This window comes from Nyctereutes procyonoides, unplaced genomic scaffold, assembly GCF_905146905.1.
Source record: "Nyctereutes procyonoides isolate TBG_1078 unplaced genomic scaffold, NYPRO_anot_genome, whole genome shotgun sequence".
Taxonomy (NCBI): Eukaryota; Metazoa; Chordata; class Mammalia; order Carnivora; family Canidae; genus Nyctereutes; species Nyctereutes procyonoides.
The window spans coordinates 13771123-13792035 of record NW_026575082.1 but is presented as its reverse complement, the minus strand read 5'-3'; the positions used below and the strand labels follow the sequence as shown (position 1 = coordinate 13792035).

The 20913-nt window shown below is 38.1% G+C and overlaps 1 protein-coding gene and 1 non-coding gene across 2 annotated transcripts in view; one reads left to right on the top strand and one right to left on the bottom strand.

Moving 5' to 3' along the window:
- The window catches only part of LOC129514564 (PH domain leucine-rich repeat-containing protein phosphatase 1-like), a 209175-nt gene that overhangs the window by 71030 nt on the left and 117232 nt on the right, over nt 1-20913 (top strand). The window lies entirely within an intron of this gene.
- TRNAK-CUU (transfer RNA lysine (anticodon CUU)) lies at nt 1250-1322 on the bottom strand. The gene has a single exon. It is a non-coding gene; the product is annotated as a tRNA-Lys (tRNA).

Below are 20913 nucleotides of genomic sequence, written 5' to 3'. Positions count from 1 at the left end.
AGTGGGAGCCAGCCAGCTTGGGACCTCAGTAGTCCCTGAGGACATTTTTATGAATATCATTTATTATACTCTTACATATCCTTTAATAATGATGACTCAAGACCATCAAGAAAAAGTATTCACTGTTTATTTGACTTTTGACAAGGCAGGACAAGCTATGGTATATTCAAAAGCATTGAAATAAACTTACTGCCAAAAGAATAAAGTCTTAGACATCTGTAAAGCTCAGTAATCTAGAAGAGCACATGATCTCCCTCCAGGGTTAGGACAGCCAAGTTATTGTTACCAATTACCAGTATTTAGAATGTTCTAGAAATAGAAAAAGCCCCAGGCTTTAAGTGGGACAGGAGAAGATACCACAGTAACTCCTTGTGGTGGTGTGCATGCTTGGGGTGTGTGGTGGGGAGAAACTGGGGCCAGCAGAATTAGTTAGGTGGCTGTTGCCTTAGTCGAGGGACAAGTGGGAAGTTAGGGTCAAGAACTATCTCGTGGGTACGGATAGTTCTCTGTAGGTATGGATAACTGAGAGGAAGATCTGGCATGCAAGAAATACTGTGAAGCCTGTAGGGCAAAGTGACTAACTAGATAGGGAAAGCAAGAGGGAGAGGGGATTTAAAAGCAACTCCAGGTTTTGCAGCTCTTAAATCTGGGAGAATGTTGTTTGCTACTGCAGAAATGGGACAGGGAGCCGATTTTGCAGTGAGGGAGACTGGCTTTGTTTTCCTGGTCCCGGGTTGAGGAGCTGGCCAGATACCTGGTCGACCTTTGGACTGGAGAGCCTGGAGCTCTGAGAGCCTCTTTTTTAGCTGTTCCCAAGACAAGCGGAGATAGGCATGCTTTTATTATTGCCCTGGTAAGTGCTTAAAAATTATTGGTTGGTTTGTAGTTCTTTTGAGTTTTGTGGAATGATTGGATTTGCTTGAAAACAAACTTTGTTCAGATACATAGTTTTTTACTTTCAAGTAAAAAGTCAGCAATGAGACCTGCTCATGTACTTGTAGAGAGGGAACAGAAGCCAAGGCAGGCTTTCTACAAGCCTGACATTGCCTAAAGTCATGAGTTTTCTTTTGAAATGTTAAATAAAATCTCCATTCTACAATATGATGATTTTAATAAAATTTTTAAAATATGAAAGTATTAATAATTGCTTCCAGTTCAAAATGAAGAGTTTCCTGCCATGTTTCTCTTATGGTCTTGCTTGGCTCTTCTTTCAGAGTTTTTGTTGTTGTTATTTTTTAAGTAAGATCTGCACCCAGTGTAGGGCTCGAACTTACAACCCTGAGATCAAGAATCACATGCTCTACCAACTGAGCCAACCAGGTGTCCCTTTAGTTGGCTCTTCTTGATTCTACATAGATATGCTTTGTTCCTAACTGTGAGTTTTAAAGGGAAATGCAACTTCTTGCCAGCAATATGACAGTTCTTTTGGTATATCATCAAATGTTCTTGCTGTGTTATTTCCATAGTCTTCACAGAAATATTCTAAATTAGCAGAGCATTATGAAATTCTGTAAGGAAAACAAAGTAGGATAGCTCCTATCATTGGAACTTTTTTGTGGCTGTTTTTATAATAGGATAATAGGGAATGCCTGAAGGGACTAGTTAAGACTTTTTGTCTTTTTAGAGTATACCGCTTATTGTTGACTGATTAATAATTGCAGATACTGTCATTGAAGGGTTAGGAGTCCAAGTGGTTAAGTAGGTGACCTTGAGGGAAGTCAAGTCTTAAGTGACTTGGATCAATACCTTTTAAAAAAGTTACTGCCCTTCACGTTAATGAGCAGACTACTTTTTCTGGATTGAGACATTTTCTCTTTTTCTGAATAAAGAAATTATAAAAATATCTTTTTTTCCCCCACTCTGAATATAACCATCTCAGATTCCTATAGCCAGAGAGAAGATTTTATTGGGAACTTAGCACACGTTTTTCTAATCAGAGTGATTAAGCGAAACCTGTCTTTCCATGCTGCAACCTTACTTCAAATGAGTGCTACAGAAATAGGAAACTAAACCCAAGAGGCATTGACTTGGAGAGTTTCCCATCTTTCAAAGAGCTGGAGCCTGAAGGCAGTTTAGAAAAGAAGTATTTTCTCAGGCATAATTTATTGAATATTTAATGATGATTTTTCAGTGTCAGAGTAAAACTGTATTTGTTATATACCATTTGTGCTCCACAGATATTGATGTGAAACAGCTTACCTTACTGCTGTTGTCCTTTGAGTACAAATGGCTTTTCCTAATTTTTTCAAGTAACATCATCATTTTTCTTACTTGGGAAAATAAATTCTGATTTTGCTGTCCTTTTCTGACTGGCTGCATTTGTTCTCTTCTCATTTTCTTCTAACCTACTTCTTACCTTTCTATGAATGTATTCTAATGACTTCTCTAAATACTGGCTACCCAAACGTAATGCAGAGGAGCAACCCATTGATAGGTTAAGAACGTTTTCCTTTTATTATAAAGCTCTGAGTTTGAATTATATTTTGATAACTCAGCATCCCTAATTTTCTTTTTAAATTTCCCTTTTTTTCCTTACCTCTCTTTTCAAAGTGTGGGTTTTCCCCTATATTTGATGTTTTGTATCACACAAAGAAATGCTTTTGCAATTAAGAATAAAATTTACTTGTGGAATAGCACTGAGAGCATACTTGGGTTAGAAAATCTGTGTTTTATCCAGTGAATGTAGTGTGCAGGGGGATACTTGTCATGACCTGCCAGTCACCTAGTTATCTGCATAGAAAAATCAGTTCTGAAAAATTTTATTTAATAACATAGAGGGATTTGATGTACTAAGAAATAGGGCTTTCAGATACTTTGAAGGGACTTTAATGGCAATGAGTACATATAAGGAATTAGGTGCATTTGAAGATTTTTTCCTCTGTAATATGGATTACTAACATCTGCTTGCTGTATGGTGTTGATAACAAATCACCTTCATTCACTAAGTACTGTGGATGAAGAGATGAATGAGACAAGCCGTGGAGAGCATTCCCATGCAGATGTCTCTGCCTGAGCTTTGTAAGATGAGAAGGGAAGTTAACCTGGTAAAGAAGGTAAGGAAGAACAGATGTGTCTGTCTTCAAGCAGAGAGACATCAGTGACACATGCAAGCATAGAGATGTGTTTGGGGTACTGCACGTGGGTCTGGTGTGACTAGAGGGATGGAAAGTTAACCTGGAACTTGCAGAAAGATGTGCCTGCAAAGGTCAGCAGGGATAGAGTCCTGAAGAACTTCCTTAGCTCTGTTGTGGCTAGTTTAGGTGGGGCACTACTGTCCAGTGGTCAGGAGCATGGCTCTAGGTTGGATCCTGGCTTTTCCTCCTCCTAACCTGCTCTGTGACATGGGGACAACTCTCATAGTCTCTGGTGCCTCATCAGCAAATTGGAGCTAATAATTGTACTCACTTCATAGAAATGTTGTGATGATTAAATTAGGTCAATGCTTGTGAGTGTGTGCTCGATAAATGCTGGTTCCTGATGTTGTTAATGTAGTTATTGTTACTGTCCTCTAAAGACTGTGGGACAATCAAAGGAGGTGAGACAGGAGAGTAATTGATGGCATTAGCAGAGTAAAGGAATGAAGTAAACTGGATTAAATACGGACAGATGGCTGTTGTCATCTAGGAAAGACAAAATGAGGTCCTGAAGCAGTTGCAGAAGTAGAGGGAGGGAAGGATGGATTAGAGATTGAGAATGGAGATGTGGCTAGTGATAAATTTGATATGGAGAAATTAACCAGTGTGTCCAGATTAGCCGGTTTAGGGTTTGAGTAACAAATGGGGAAGCCAGAGAAAATAGATGAGGAGGAACAGGTTTTAGGATATGAGATGATGAGTTTAATTTGGATTTGAATTTCATGTGCTTGTAGGTCTTCCTAGTAGAGAAGTTCAGCAGCCAGTTTGGACTAGCTAGTTGGGGTGGGGGTGGGGGATTGGGCTGACCTTGTGATGTGGAAGTTAAGAATGATATCACGGAAGGGAATAGAAGTAAGGAACCTAGAAGTCAGAGCTGGAAATCACTCACATTTATAGAAACCCCTCATATTGAATGAACATGATAATAAGAGCATCTGTAAGAGGAATTCCATGAAGAAGATAGAGAAGAATCTGGAGAAGTAGAAAACTGGAGAGGAGGAATGTTATAGAAGTTGAGATGGGCTGGGGAGAGTGGTTCAGGAGTGAGCTTGTTGTGGACAGCTGGGGCCAGTACACAGGAGGTAGAGGGTGGAGTTAGTTTTAGTTGCCCTTTGGAGAAACTTGGCTCTGGAGAGGAGGAGAGACTCTTATTTATCAGTATGGTTCCTTGCTCCATGACCTCCCTGATCTGTGGCTGAAGCTCTCTAACGGTCCATCTCTCCACCGAAGCCTCTTGGGAGTTTCAGCTCCACTTGGTATTTTGGGACTAAGCCTGTCCTGGATCAAGCCAACATGACTACTGGGTCCCAGCCATGTCTTTTTACCTCTTTCTGGTAACTAAACTAAGCTCTAGTCTTGTTCTTAGATCTCTTTTTTTCTCCCCTTCACAGTCTCAACTAATTCCCTCCACGCCTGCCTTCTTCCTTCTTCTTTTCCCCTCCCCCCTTCCCCCCTCCGTCCCTCCCCTCCCCCCCCCCTCCCTCCCCTCCCTCCCCCCTTCCTCCCCTCCCTCCCCTTCCTCTCCTCTCCTCTCCTCTCCCTTCCTTCCCCTTGCCTCCCCCTTCCTCTGCCATGTTAAAGTGCTTTCTGTGGTTTCCCATCTAGTACTTCAATTTCTTGGACACTGAGGTCCACATTTTCCACTTAGTTCTTCGTAACTGTTATGAGTAAATCTTCAAAGCTGAATGTTTAATACCGACTGTTGATTCACTCTCACGTCAGCTTGCCTACCTGATGTAACCATCCTGTTCCAACTGCCAAATTCACCTGGTGATATGGAGCTTAATCTACCTATTGTCCAGCTTTGGCTGATCCTAATACTGACTGGTTCTATGTCTAGATGGTCTGCAATAGCTTGCTCCTCTCCCATAACCACAGTTATAATCTGGATTTACTGAACATGGAGCTGTATATATATTTTAACAGTAGTTAACAGTGATTGCATTCCCACCTTTAGTAACCAGTGTTCTCTATTTCAGCCTTTTCTAACTCTATACGTTTTGCATTAAAAATTTTTTTCCTGGGGCGCCTGGGTGGCTCAGTCAGTTAAGCATCCAACTCTCCACTAGGGTCATGATCTCAAAATCATAGGATCAAGCCCTCCGTCAGGCCCCATGCTGAATATGGAGCCTGCTTGGGATTCTCATTCACCCTCTCCCTCTGTCCCCTCTACTGCCCAACTCTGGCAGGCTCCTACTCTTTCTCTGAAAAAAATTTTTTTCCTAATCCATTTATTTTATCACCCTTCCATTTGTTGATGACAGATCAGGAAGAAAAAAAATTAAAGAGGACAGTCTTCAAGAAAGATGTGTGGTGCTAGAGTAGTAGATAATGAATAGAGTTGTAAGTGCTATGTATCAAGTACTAGGCCAGATACTACAGATATATCTATAGTATCTTATCTATGGTAATTTTACCTGTTTTACAGATAAATAAACTAAGGTTTGGCTTAGTAGCTTACTGAGGTTCACACAGGAAGAGATAAACCCAGAATTCAAACACAGCTCTAACTCCAAAGCCTATACTCTTACTATCACACCACATTGGTAGTTCCCTACTCTCCACCTGTTCTGGTTTGAACTAGTTGAATGTCTCTCAACAGGGGTCCGTTGGCCTCCTGTTGGGTCTTAGCTTCCATTGTGTCCAGTCCTACATCAAACTTAAGTTTTACAAGTTTGGTCTCCTGATATGGATGAGTGTCTCTGTTGCTGTCCACATGCATAATGACCTTTACCATAACTAATTAATTTGCTTTCCTGAAAGGTAGGTATTGTTAAAAGATTTTAAATCAGCATTTTTATCCTGGAAATAAGTGGCTCTCTGTAAGACTGATAAGTCTTTTCAAACTTTAGAAGAAATGTCATAAATACACAAGCACATGATTAGCAATTTAAAGTACTAATTTTTTACACGCATCACTTAGGTTTTATTTGTAGATTTATTGTTGATGACAGAGGATGAAGTACTCCAAACTGGCCCTTGTTATTTAAAAATTCCAAGGGGACTCTGTAGGCCTAGGTTTGCAGTGCAGGAGAGGATTAGTTTTTAATGAGTATCAGTAGTTTTACTCCCATAACCACATTAAGGATTCAGTGAATGGAGTAGAAAACAAAATGCTTCTCTTGAGAACTGAGGAGAGAAAACAGAAATCACAGACCTTACGCGCCATGCAGGCCACAAACCTCTTCATTATCTACGGTTCCGCCCTCTTTTGGAATCTGCCTTTTTATTACTTTCAGGCAGGGTTGCCAAATTTTTTATGTATAGGGCTGAATAGGAAATATTTTAGGCTTTGCAGGTCACATAGATCTATTGCATATTGTTATTTTTTTGTTTGTTTTGTTTTTACAACTCTTTAAAATTCCACTTTACAAAGTTAAGAACCATTCTTAGGTCACCGGTCATAGAATAAAAAGCCACCGGCTGGACTTGGCCCTTGGGCAGTAGTTTGCTGACCTCTGCTTTAAAGGAACCTTTTTAGTTGAGCCCTGTGATCACCTGGAATAAATGTAAGTTCATCTTCCATCCCATCCTCTAGAAAGCATAGAATCCTTTTCTACTGCCAGTATCTTATTGCTCCTTCTCATTCAGGCTATTAGTATGGCCTGTCGACCTCTTCCTTTGCAGGTTCCCCCTCTAAACCCTTATTGCCCCATTGCCAGGATTATTGCCATAATTTCCTGCTGTGCAGGTTTCTCTACTTACAGTCTGTTACTGGTCCCAAATGTCCTATACATAGCAGTTAGAATAATGTTCTGGAGAGACAGTTATACCATGTCATCTTTTATTGAAGGTACATTAATTTCTTGTATGACCTGAAACTCATCATTGTTTGAAAGGTTACCGAGCTTCCCATACATGGTACATTCTTATTTGTTCCCTCTGTGAACACACACTTTCTAAAGCAAGTTGTATCTTGTGATTACTTTCTGGACAAACCTAAAACTGTCGATCATAATGGATTTTGTTGACGTACATTGTAAAAATCAATTCCAAGTTTGTTAAGACTTAGATGTAGGATTCAAAAGGCTCTAATACTAATGTAATCATGACGTGTCAGTCACCACACTTTGCAGGTACACTGGCTTCCTTGCCCTCACAACAAACTAATGAGGAAGGTACTGTTGTTTTTACCATTTTATAGGGAGGACACTAAGGCACTCGTCAACAAAGGAAATGAGTGACAGAGTTAGGACTCAAACCTGGGCTGTCTGGCACCAGAATTTACATCTTTGAACCACTTTGCTGTATTGCTTCCACAATGAATTAAGAGTTAAAAGAAAGACTTTGAACCTAGTAGAGGAAAGGAAGGAATCGTTCAAACATAGCTTTAACCTTCATCCCTTTCCCTGCCAAGGTCCCAGGTCTCTTTGTATTTTGTTGTTTTGCCAGATAGTTTATGAACTTGGCTGAACTTTATAGATGGAAGTATTTGAACATTTGAAATAGGGAAGAGTTGAAGGTTATCAGAACAGAAAAAAAGTACAGCTCTCTTCCAGGAGCATGATCAGGTGCCTTTACATAGAATGTGCCAAGGATTCTATCCATAGGCAAAGAGAAGAAAAAGCATTTGAACATGATTATTCATTGTGAAAATTTGTTAAAAACATCAACAAAGCACAGTTTTGGTCAGCCATCTGCTGAAAGATAGAAATGAACTTGTTAAGAATTTGCAGTTGTCTCAGAAAACTGTGATGACTGTTTTGTTTTTGGATTGCATATTGTCATCTGGATTGTTAATTGCTTGGGAAGAGAAATTTTATTTTCTGTTTCTTTTGCAATTCAAGCCTAAATCATTCTTTCTTAGCATTCTGTACATAGGCAAGCGATCTATGAATGTTGGGCAAGTAAGATACAGATAATTGATCTCATTGAACAATAGTTAATTTTGATCTTTACTCATTTGTTTCAGTTAAATCCTCAGATACTTAAGGTAAAGAAAACTGATAAATAAAATTCTTACTTTCCAGCCTGTTTAAGAATATTCTTTTGTAACTAAAACTCTTTTATCATAATAAAACAGATGTTAAATATTACCCAGCCATTCACTGTATAACTTTTTATTGAGGCCACCATGTGGAAGCCTCAATAAATGACTCTCTGCTATAGGTTCTCACAATCCAGCCAGGAATAAAACAACGGTCTGTGTCCCATGAAGTTTAGATTCCAGTGGAGAGAAAAGATAAGCGTAATACAGAAAGAAGTAAATTACATAATATACTAAGTGATAGGTGCTGTGGAAAAAAGAAAAAGTGGGGCAGGGAAAGGAGTGCCAGCACACTGGAAGGAGCTGGTTCTTGTATTATAAATGGGGTGGTCAGGGCAGGCCTTACTGCAGTTTGAGGAGGCGAAGGAAATGAGGGAACAAGGCAAGTGGCTAATTAACTGTGATGCTTGTCACCTCCTCTAATTCTATTACCACTCTTCAACTTGTTGTAGATAGACCATGATTAATTTGAGTCCCTGTTGTATTTCAGTGGTTAAATTCTGTGGATGGTTTATGTCGCACGCATTGTGGAATTTTGACATATCTTATTGTACCTTTTGCCATCATACTCAGAGCAAATAAATGAACGTTTTAGACTTTGTGTTGCGTAAATGTAATTTATTTGGGTCAAGCTCTCTATTTTGTGGTTTGATTATTTTTAGCAAGTGCAGTCTTCATGTTTTAAAACTTGCTCTAACAGTATTAATATTAGATAACAGTATATAGTTGTGATCTCAGCTTTTTTTTTTTGCTTCTAAGGTTGATCATTCATAGACTCTCACCCTTAATGTTTTTCATTATATGCAGTGAAAATTACTCCCATGGGGGAGGCTAAGGGAGGGTGGCTGAAGAATGAGGCCTTCCTCCAGGGGATCATAATAAAAAGAAGAGAATGGCTCTCAGTTTTGATATTTGCCTTGGTTCTAATTATTTGTTTTATTGCTTTGAGAGTTTGTGTTAACTGCTTGTGATCCTAATAATAACTTTGTGAGCTAGGGCCTTTTTTTCTAGAGTGCCTTGAAGGTGTTGGGTGCTGAGTGGACTTCTCAAGCTACCTTCATTCTTTGCCTGACTTAGTGAGTTTTTGTAAACACTCCTAACCTCAATCCTTAGGAGTGAGAATCTCTTGTTACTGCTGGTGGTGGATGTACCAATAGAGAGAAATTCAGCTGAAGTTTATTTTATGAAATCTTTTTATTGTCTACTTTCACCTAACTGGAAATTTCCCTTCTTGGTATTTGTGCATATTAAGTTGAGAGTTGAATTACAACTAATTTCTAATGCAATTATCCAGAGCAATTAATTCTTAACTGTGGGTTTGCCAAGGTGACATGTTTTTTTACATGGTAGGTGTGGTTTGGAGCTGAAGAGATGCATCAGGCATAAACTGTTTTTATATAATGTACAGTTTCACTACCAAAATTAGTCAGTGCTGTAAGTGAGACAACATGCCAAAAAATAATTATAAGGGACTTTGATAATTTGGTACTTGGGATCAGCTACGGAGTGAGTATGCCAATGTTTACCTTAAAAATGGGATCCCTGATCTTTGGAGTTGACTGACCTGTAAGTTTTGTTGTGAAACTGTTGAGTGAGCCTAGAGGATTGTGTTTAAGCTCCCATTTTTCTAAAACAATTAGTAAAAGAAAGTATTACAGTTTGTGCCATTGATGATCATATTTACTAAACTGAAGAGCTTGGTAAATTTTGAAACATTTATGTAAATTTTATACCCAGATTTTAAAAAAATCTGCAGCAAGGTCAGCACTGTACTTTGTAAAATAAATCATATAAGAATTATGTTATTGTTAATTTTGTTCATAACTGGCTATGGAGAGGAGTACTTCTCTGCAGGTGTGCTCAGATTTCTCTGGTTATGATAGCTTAATGTCTAGTAAAAAGCTCCCTTTATTGAATGCTTTCTGTGATGCCTGACATTGTTCTAAATGTTTTACATTTGTCTTACCCTCATAACAATTTGGTTTGATATAATCTTCATTTTATAGCTATGAAAATTCTCAGAGAGGTTAAGGGTATTCATTCAGTAACTGTGTTTTGAGTTTATACTGTGTGCTAGGCCTTGTTCTAGGTACTGTGGATACAGCACTGGCAAAAACATTAAAACAAAGTGGAACAACAACAAAAATCCACTGCCAGGAGTTTGATGGGGAGCTTGTCTGCACAGCTCCTAAAGGACAGAGCTGGGGTTTGGACTTTGAGAGCTTGACCTCACAGCCCATGTGCTGCACCACTGAGCTGTGCAGCCATCCCGTTTGTTTTTATGTCCATAGTTTCCCTCTTCTCTTACCAACTCTTGGGAACTTACCATCTGTCTCTTCAGCATCTCAACACATTTTCTCACCTGTTTCTTGTCTTTTCCACATTCCATCATTTATATTTACCTTTCATGTCCACATTCATGTACAGTGAAGCTTTTATTCCGTGTCTTTAGGATCAGTTACCTTGTGTTGTTTTGAGGTATGTCCACACCATTTTTATTTTTATTTCCTCTTTTCCCCTCTAACCATCTTCTTTTAACCTCTTTTCCTTTTTGCCTTCTGTGTCCCTCAGTCTCCTGACCAACTCCCTTCCTGGGCCAGTGTGTATGCTAGCACCCAGAGGCAAAGGAATGTTGGGGGAGAGGGCCCAGGGGAGCTACCTCTTCTTCCAGTTGTTGGCAGGGAGAAAGGCCAGAGAAAAGAAGGGTGAACTCAGCAGTGATTAGGGAAGGGACAGACTCTGTGCCCAGGGAGAAAGGGAGAATAGCAGGACAGCCAAACTGGGAGGCAAATGAGAACAGACCCCAAGTCTCCCTAGAGGGGGGCACATGGGAAGGGGGCAGATTAAATTCCATGGAGGGGAAGAGGCCAGTGGAGCCTGAGCAAGTGGGGATTAACCCTCTCCCAGATAGAATATGACTTTTTGAATTTTGATAATCGAAATTGTTTTAAGCTTTACAGATATAGTCTGTATGGCTCTAAAACATCATACAGCTATGTGGATAGGTAGAGATACCAAGACATAGACTACAAAATGCAGCTGAATTACAGTAACCTTATTTCTAATCTCTTAATTAGGGCTAAATATCTTCACTAAAATAAGCACTTAAATATTGGTTGGTTAAAAATAATTTGGTCTCATTCTGTAACTTTTTTTTAAATGCACACATGCATATTTTCATCCATCTTTCTACTGTGCCAGGCATTGTGAATGTATAAGTGAATGAGACTGTGCCCTGTGTAGTCACTTGGAACTTTGTTGAGCAGACAAATGACAACTTTTAAAGATGTCTAAGGAGTATAAACTAAGTAAAAGCCTACTAATTACAGCCTTTGGGTGGAGCAGTTCAGACCAGTAAGTTCAAATGAAAAATTGAATTGGTATAGGAGTTCAGGAAAGTCATTTCAGGCAGAGAGAATAGCAGGAATGGAGTCAGGGCAGCGTAGAAAGGATTCACATGGAGAGAAGCCCAGTGAGGGCTGGGTCTATGGTGAGTGGCGGAAGATGAATTTGCAGAGCAGAGTGGAAGTTTGAGAATGCAGACTGCCTATGCCTTAATCACTTCTATTTTTGTTTTTATTTATTTCATGCTTTAAATAAAGTCAGATTTAAGAATAATTAATGTCAAAATGTTTAGTGCTAGAAGAGTATGCTGCCTGGATACTGGATATATTAAGGGTTCATATTGGTGTTAACACTTGGTACACATTAGAAATGTTAATTTAAATATTTGCCTATCATTAGCTTTCTATATCAAATTGCTTTTATTTTTAAAGAAATTAAGTCTTTTGTTAAAATATACATTCAGAAAGCTGCACAAGTCTTAATCACCAAGTGACTGCCTCTGAGCTCAAGAAATTGAATATTACCAACATCCCAAATCCCCTTGTGCCCCCTAGTTACTATTATTACCTCTACCTTCCTCCTCTAAAATAACCATTCTCCAGATTTCTTCTTCTTCTTCTTCTTTTTTTTTCTTTTAAAGATTTTATTTATTTATTCATGAGAGACACGGAGAGAGGCAGAGACATAGGCAGAGAGAGCAGCAGGCTCCCTGCAGGGAGCCTGATGTGGGACTTGATCCAGGATCACGCCTCAAGCCCAAGGCATACTCTCAACCACTGAGCCATCCAGGTTCCCCTTTTCTTGTTCTTTTTTTTTTTTTTTTTTTTTTTTAATTTATTTGTTTTAGAGCAGGAGAGGGCAGAGGTAGAGGGAGAGAGAGAATCTCAGACTCCATGCTGAGCATGAAGGCCACTGTGGGGCTTGATCCCACAACTGTGAGATCATGACCTGAGCCAAAATCAAGAGTTGAACACTCTACCAACTGAGCCACCCATGTGCCCCACTACTCGTGATTTCTAACATTAACAGTTCATTTTGCCTGTTTTTGTTTTGTTTTGTTTTTAAGATTTTATTTATTTATTTGTGAGAGAGAGAGAGGCAGAGACACAGGCAGAGAGAGAAGCAGGCTCCATGCCGGGAGCCCGATGTGGGACTCGATCCCGGGACTCCAGGATCACGCCCTGGGCCAAAGGCAGATACTCAACCACTGAGCAACCCAGGCGTCCCAATTTTGCCTGTTTTGAACTGTAGATAAATAGAACTATATCGTGTGTACTCTTTTGTGTTTAGCTTTTGCTTAAAGTTGTTTGTAAAATTTATCCATGCTTTTGCATGTAATGATAATTTATTTTCATTGCTGTGGGGTATTACAATGTGTAATTGTTCTGCAGTTTATTCATTCTAATGTTTATAGGCAGTTGTAAAGTTCCATTTTTCTTTTTCTAATTACAATTAATATGGTCATGAAAAATCTTGTACATCTTTTAGTGCACTTACATATTTATTTTTGTTGGGTACATCTGTAGGAATGGAATGAATGAGTCTTAGGGTATTCATGTTTTAATTTCAGTAGATCATGCTAATAGTTCTAAAGAGGTGTGTACCAGTTTATATTTCTATCAGCAATATATCAGAGTTGGTATACATCCTTGCCAATACATGGTATTGCTGGTCTTAAATTGAGCCTTTCTGGTTGGTGTATAGTGTGACTTCATGTGTTTCTAATTTACATTTCCCAATAACTAAGATTGAGTACCTTGCATTTGTTTTTTGGCTCTGTAAGTATTTGTGTGTGTGAGAGAGGAAGGTGCAGGTGGAGGCCCAATTTTTTACTGGGTTGTCTCTTTAAAACATTTTTTTTTTAAAGTAATTTGTAGAGGTTCTTTTTATATATTCTGAATATCAGTCCTTACTTAGCTACTTATATATGTTGCAGATGCCTTTTGTCCACTCTGTGGCTTGCTTTTTTTCACTCTCTTAATGGTGTCTTGATGGCAGATGTTCTTAGTTTTAATGTACTCTAACATGTATACTTTTTCCTTAACGATAATTCCTTTCTGTGTCCTGTTTAAGAAATCTTGGCTTGTGTTAAGGTAATACAGATATTCTCCTATGCTAATAGCTGTTTATGGTGTGAGGTAGAGGTCAAGATTTTTCTTTTTCCCCCCTTCATCTTATATGCATAGCCAAAATTGTTTTTTTTTTTAAGTTTCAGATCTTCGGAAAGTATTTCAAAATGTTTTATCTAATCCAGTCTCCTTTGCAAATAGTTTTATGAGGTAAAATGTTCTTTTAATACAAATAATGGTTGTTTTGTTTGTCCTATTTCTGTAGTTTATCATATCCTAAATTGCAGACTGGTTTTTCTACCCGCCCATCTGCTTTTCTTCGTCTATCTATGGAGAAAACAAAACAAAAACTCAAGCTGAAGTGTTTTTTTTTTTTATTAATTTTTTTTATTTATTTATGATAGTCACACAGAATGAGAGAGAGAGGCAGAGACACAGGCAGAGGGAGAAGCAGGCTCCATTCACCGTGAGCCCGACGTGGGACTCGATCCTGGGTCTCCAGGATCGCGCCCTGGGCCAAAGGCAGGCGCTAAACCGCTGCGCCACCCAGGGATCCCCTGAAGTGTTTTATATACAATGTATACCCTCAGAAGTCATGTCCTTTGTTGAACACAAGAAATACACCTTTGACGTCATCATTGAGTGTGTTTATGCATATAAAGAAAAATGGAGGATTTGTAGATAAAATTAGGTAAGTCAGGAAAATCAGTAATTTCTATTTCTTCTTTTTAGATTGATTTCTTACAGTAATTCCAAAATGAATTTATTGTTAGAACTCAGAAGGAAAGAAGCTCTTGTATTTATTCCTTCCTGTTATTTAATATTTATGCTTTTTTCCTTTCTCCTGCTTTCCCCATTTTTAGTCATAAGGCATTAAATGGTCATAGCAGTAGGACTGGTGAGCAAGTATATTATGCTTTCAGAGTAGCTTGTTATTTGGTTAGTAGATTCTTTTTTGTTGTTAGTTGTATTGGTCCCAAGATTTGAGTAAACCTCTTTCTTCTGAAAGATGATAATACTTCTGAGGCAAACACTTTGTAGGGAAATAAAAAGATGATAAATAAGAGTTTTGCTGTGTATTATGTCTACACTAATTCTCTCTGTAGTTGGACTGTCTAAATGTTGTTTGCAGCGTTGAAATTATATCTTTGAGGATGAGTTTAACATCTGTTTTGAAATCTGTAATTTCCTATTTATCTAAACAGAACTTTGCCCTCAGATCTTAGTGTGAGATTATATTCTTTAACTGTAAAGCTCTTAAGTATAGTTTTATTTTCCTTATAAATTTGTTTGGGATTATATGAGCTGAAGTTTTGTCTACAGGGGATAAGACAAAGAGTCAGAAGCTGTTTGGGGAAATGCCAAAAATGAAAACTCTAGGTGAATGCTCAGTTCATCAGGAATTAATTTAAATCAGTATATTACTTATCCAAAAGTAGCTTTAGTTTCAAATCCTTTTCATGAAAAAAATTGCCCTCATTCCTTTTCATAGTGAAAGCTCTGGTTTATTATAACATGAATATATTAATTAGATTTTCTGTTTTCAAGTTAATAAGTTTTGGGGATATTATATGCAACCACAAAGTAGTTTACTTTCTTTTTTAAAATTCTATTTATATGTTCATGAGACAGAGACAGATTGAGAGATAGAGAGAGAGAGAGAGGCAGAGATATAGGAAAAGGGAGAAGCAGGCTCCCCAGGGAGCCTGATGTGGGACTCGATCCCAGGATTCCGGGATCATGACCTGAGCTGAAGGCAGATGCTGAACTACTGAGCCACTCAGGCATTCCTAGTTTTCTTTCTTATCATATGAAAAGGAAACTCTCAGGTCTTTGGCCAACAAATATATGCCAGTATAACATTATTGGCAAAATATGAGGTAATGATTCCTTATTAATCATAATCCATCTTAGTTTGTCTAGGAAGTTATATTTTCCATCAATTGTATTTACCCTAAAACTCAAGGACATCAAATTAAGGGCTGAGGCTAAAATTTTAAGTAAATTTCTGTTGAATATATTGAGTTCTCTGTAGGCTTATGATTTCTGGGGTAGAAGCATAAACAAGAAGATAACATTGTTGTACTCACATAGTTTGCAAACAAAACTACAACTAAGACATTTGTATATGTAGATCATTCTGAGGTGAGAATTTGGAAATAATCGATTCAGTGGTATATTCCGGAGTTCTACTTCTGCTGTGTAGGAGTAAGGGAGTAGGTAAGTCCAGTGTGGTGAAGAGAGTCCAGTTGTGTGATTACATACTAGTATAGCTCCAGCATGCATTCGTTTTCAGAGGTGAGTAGCATTTTGCGCTATGTCCGGATTGGAGATGTTTCCCCTTCCAGTTTAACCTATAAACTGAAAGCCTGACGTAAGTCTGACAATGCAAGTCAGCAGAGGCTGATAAACAAGAGCTGAATGAATGTGAAACATTTATTCTAAACTTGGGGTGAAATAAGCTAGTCAAATGTCTAAAAAGTTAATAATGCTGCCCTAATGGAGTTTGTCAAATTAACAATGATAAATGTGGAGATTGAAAGGATTTTTGGATTTGGCACAAGAAATGGATGGATTTTGTCATCTTTGTAGTCTCTTAGAAAGGTTTATACTTGATTGTGTCTGATCACTGTAGTATGTAATTTTGTATCCATAGCTAGTAATTAGTCTTCTTTGCTCCTAAAAATACAAAATTTTAAATTTGACATTTTGTGTGTATGAAGGACAAGTTTTGTATAGTCCATCAGCTAAATGTTATTCCTCTTTCTTTTGTATAGAGTTTTTGGTTAGAAAATACTGTATATAAGTTGAATTTTTCTTATCGTTAGAAGTGGTTTCTTATTTTATCTCCAGTTATCTCAGTTAATTTGTTTAGACTTTTAGTGAATGTCTGCTGTGTGTTTGCCATTGGTCTGGGCCCTGTGAGAATATAAAGGTGAATAGCATGATTTTTGCTCCTGAACTAACAAAAGATAGAAAAGTTAATAATTTTAACATTATATGAAGTATACTTTAAGTATGAAGTGTATGTAGAGTGTTATGGACACAGAGAGATGATAAATTAATTTGATAGACAAAAAACACAAATGTGAAATACTTAAGTAGGACCTTGAAGGTTGAATAAGAATTGGTTTTCTGATTTTATTTGAGAGAGAGCATGAGCAGAGGTGAGGGCCAGTAGGAGGGGGACAAGCAGATTCCTCGCTGATGTGACAGTCCATCCCAGGACTCTGAGATCATGACCTGAGCCAAAAGCAGATGCTTAACTGGCTGAGCCCCCCAGGTGTTCCCTTAGTAAGATTTCCATAGAAGGATTTGACCAGGCTTGAGAGAGCTTTGAAAAAAATGAGTTATAATAGTGATCCATACTTTTGGTGTAATTTTAAGAAATCCATGCCTTTTCTGAAAATAAATTCATTTTCAGATTTTTGTTTACTTTGTGTGTATGTGTGTTCCCTTATTATTCTATTGACTCAGGACATTTTTGTCTATTTAATAGCTATCAAGTTTTATCTAGCTGATGAAACATAATGTGTAGATTTATTCTACGTGATGTAATTTTTAATTTTTACTCATTGGTAATTAGTGAATTAATTTTGTTAGTGTTAAGAGCCAAGCTAAGAATAAATGCCATTTGGAACTGCTTATAATTGTTAATATGAAAGACTCCAATTGCAAATGTGAAAACCTAGAATTAATATAGAAGTTTTTAGTGGTTAGTCTGAGAAGTTAGTGATTTAGAGTAGGCAGAGGGGGGCTGAACAGAAATAACCAGGAATAATATTTGGGTCTCAAATGCCTTGACACAGGAGGCCTATGTGACCGGGGGGCGGGGGGGGGGTTGCATGGCCAGGGCAAGTGGGAGGGGATGGTAAGTCAGAGAGTTAGTAGAGGACCAGGTCAGTAGAACTTGCTAGGTTATAACAGAGCCGGGCTTTTATTTTGAGTTTGTAAGTCATTGAGGGCTTTTGAGCGGAGGAATATCTTTTGGATACTGTGTTGACAATAGACCCATGTGAGGTAAGGACAGAAGCAGGAAGACCACCTAGCAGGCTATGGCAGAAATTCTTGAAAGAGAGATAAAGGTAAAATACATCTATTATAGGTGGAAGTAAGGTTGATACATGATTGAAATCTGGATATATTTTAAAGATAGGGCAGAGGTGGAGCTTGGATTAGATCTGGGGTGTGTAAGAGAGAGGAGTCCAGGAACACTGTGGGTTTTTACTGAGATATTCCATGGGTGGAATTGCCTTTTCTGAAGATGGATTAATCTTGGAAAAGTAGGAAGAGACATTCAGGAGGAGATATGGAGTAGACAGCTGGACAAAGGAAACTGGAGTTAAAGGTGAGAAGACTGTACTGGAGATATAAAGTTAAAGGTCTGTTGTGATGAGCCCATTCTTTGGATCCCATCCATGTATGTAATCATGTGGGATTATCACACTAATTATATGCAAACTTTTTTTTTTTAAAGATTTTATTTATTTATTCATGAGAGAGAGAGTGAAAGGCACAGACACAGGCAAAGGGAGAAGCAGGCTCCATGCAGGGAGCCTGACGTGGGATTAGATCCCCGGTCTCCAGGGTCATACCCTGAGCTGAAGGCGGTGCTGCTGAGCCACCCAGGCTGCCCAATTATATGCAAACTTGTTAATAGTTCTCTAATGCCAAATACTTGTCTTAAATAATCATTTTGTTTGGAATCAGTACCTTATGTGATCCCCAGTACGTTGTACTTTTTCTGTCATGGTTTCTATCAAAGTATACTATACTTGCCTGGTTGTCTTAATAGACTATAAGATTTTTGAGGGTTGAAACCTGTCCTCTTGTCTACCCACTGCCACATATAGAGATGTTCATGCAGGTCACTTAAAACTCCATTTAATATGAATTCAAATTCAGTAGGACTGGAATATAAATGTCACTAAATTTGTATTTTTAAGAATATATATCCTATGTGAAAGCTAGAAGCCACCACCTTGCCATTTTTACACAAAACTTTAGTGCAGCAAACAAAATATAACTAAATTTTCCTTTTTTTTTTTCCCTTTCTTTTCTTTAAAAGGATGGATTGCCTTTAGGGAGATAAGGCATAAGTAGTATAAGTGGAAATTAAGTTATAACCATATAACTTTTAAAAGGACTCCAAATCATTAATTTGAGAGAAGCTCAAAATAGCTCTGCCATGACTATCTTTTTCTGTCCAAAGTTGAGTATTTATGAAGACATTATGAAGACAGAGTAAGCATTCAAATGGTTATAAAAATGAAAATGTCATGTTTTTCCTTCTACCATTAACTTTGACTCCTAACCACAATCCTTAATTATAATGCCAGAGTTGGATGAGTAGGACGGAACATTCTTCTGATCTTTAAAAATTTGCTTGATTTTAGCAGATTGTGTACAGGAATAATTAATACATTAAAAAGATGCAGCTCATGCAGTCCTCTGACCTCTTACAGAAGAAAATAGCACCAATAAAAGGTATAATAACACTGAAGGCACTATCACCATTATCAACAAAAATAGGGAACATTAAGGAGTTACTCTCTACACAGCTGGGAAATAAAAATATCTGGGGAATGGTTAATATGTAAATCTTAGAAAGCTAGGACCTGGTGCCAAGAAGGACCCTTAGTCATCAGATAATCCTCTGTGTGTGTGTGTGTGTGTGTGTGTGTGTGTGTTTTCTCCCCTCAGAACCTTTCTTTAAAAGAAATATCATTCAGATAACTCTTGATAACTGCTTTATTAGCAATTGGATTAGGGGAAAGGTGGGACTTAAGATCACTGAGGACAGTTTGTTAACCAGTGATTTAATATTTTCCCATTTTCTGTCCCCATTTGAAAGATAAAGGCCTAGAGAAGTAAAAGAACTTATCTGAAGTCCTAGAGCTAATTAGCGGCAAAGTCAGGTCTAGAATTCAGGGTTTTTTTGATCCAATCCTGCCTTAATTCTCATTGTAGACTTCAATGTTAATATTTTCTTTAAAGTAATATTAATGTATTTATCATTAGACTTTATTTAAAACTGTAGGAACTCTATTCTGTATGCTAAATTAGAGTTTTTTTGTTTGTTTGTTTGTTTGTTTGTTTTAAATCTGTGAAAGACACCAAAAATTGATACCATGGCATGAATGAAAACATGCAAGTTTGGTTTTGGTTGAGTTTCACTTGTATATTTGATAGTGGAATCAGAGGGTGTATTTTTTTTTTTTTTTTTTTTTTTGTAGGTGAAAGATTGGACAGAACCAGTGCAATTATAGGAGCAATTGTTCAGGCAATAGCACAAAACCCAGGATGTGCTGGTTGGATGGAGTGTCTAGGTTATTGGGCCTGTTCTCATGCCATTGGGCCAGGTTTTGGTGAAAGCATGACCTTGGCTTATTTTCTTAAAAGAGTCACTTGCTGTACTGACTTTGCAGGTTTATCTTGCAAAGGCATGTGGTACCAGATGGTATTGATGGGAACTGAAGGGACTTCTACATTTTAACAGAAACCAACTAGAATCCCATTTTTTGCCTTTTATTAACTGGAATGGTAAAGTTGACAGAAATCTCCACCATTTTCATTACAGTTTTTGAAAATTTTCTTTCTTTTTATTGAATAACTTATGTGAACTAATAACTAATGTTACTGTATTTCCTCTTCCTACTTCTCATATACTGTGACAATTACAGGGGCTTGAAAGATGAATAAGACATGGCTGCTGCCTTCGGAGTTTAGAGTCATAGAACTTGAGGGTAGAGAGGGGAAAGTGGGAGAAAAGTTAGGGTAAAGATATAAATATAGTGGTATGGAATACTTGTGCCCCTGGGAAGTGGGGATCAAGGAAGACTTTGCAGAGGAGTCATCATTTGAATTGCAAGTTGAAAGATAGGTAGGATCTTACCTGATACAGAGGATAGTAACCACTGGAGAGTTGCTTCATAACACAAAGCTCCCTCTCCTTTTCACTCTCCCTCATTTCTTTCTCTTTCCTTTCTGTTTCCCCCTCCCTCCCCTCTAAAAAAGGTATATTCACTTGCCAGACACATTTATGAGTTTCCCATGCCTACTATTATTAGGTGGTACAGGCTCCCAAACACGTCCATGTCCTTCCTGATCCCCATAATTTGTGAATGTTACCTTATTTGGAAAAAGTCTTTGCTGATGTGATGTAGCTAAGGATCTTGAGATGGGATAATTATCCTCAATTATCCAGGAGGGCCCTAAATCCAGTCAGAAGTATTTTTTATAAGAGAGAGCAGAGGGAGACTTGAGTCACACATAGATAAGACAGTAAAGTTGTAGATGGATTGGAGTGATGTGGCTACAAGCCACGGAATGCTGACAGCTCCAGAAGCTGGAAGAGGCAAGGAGCAAATTCTCGCCT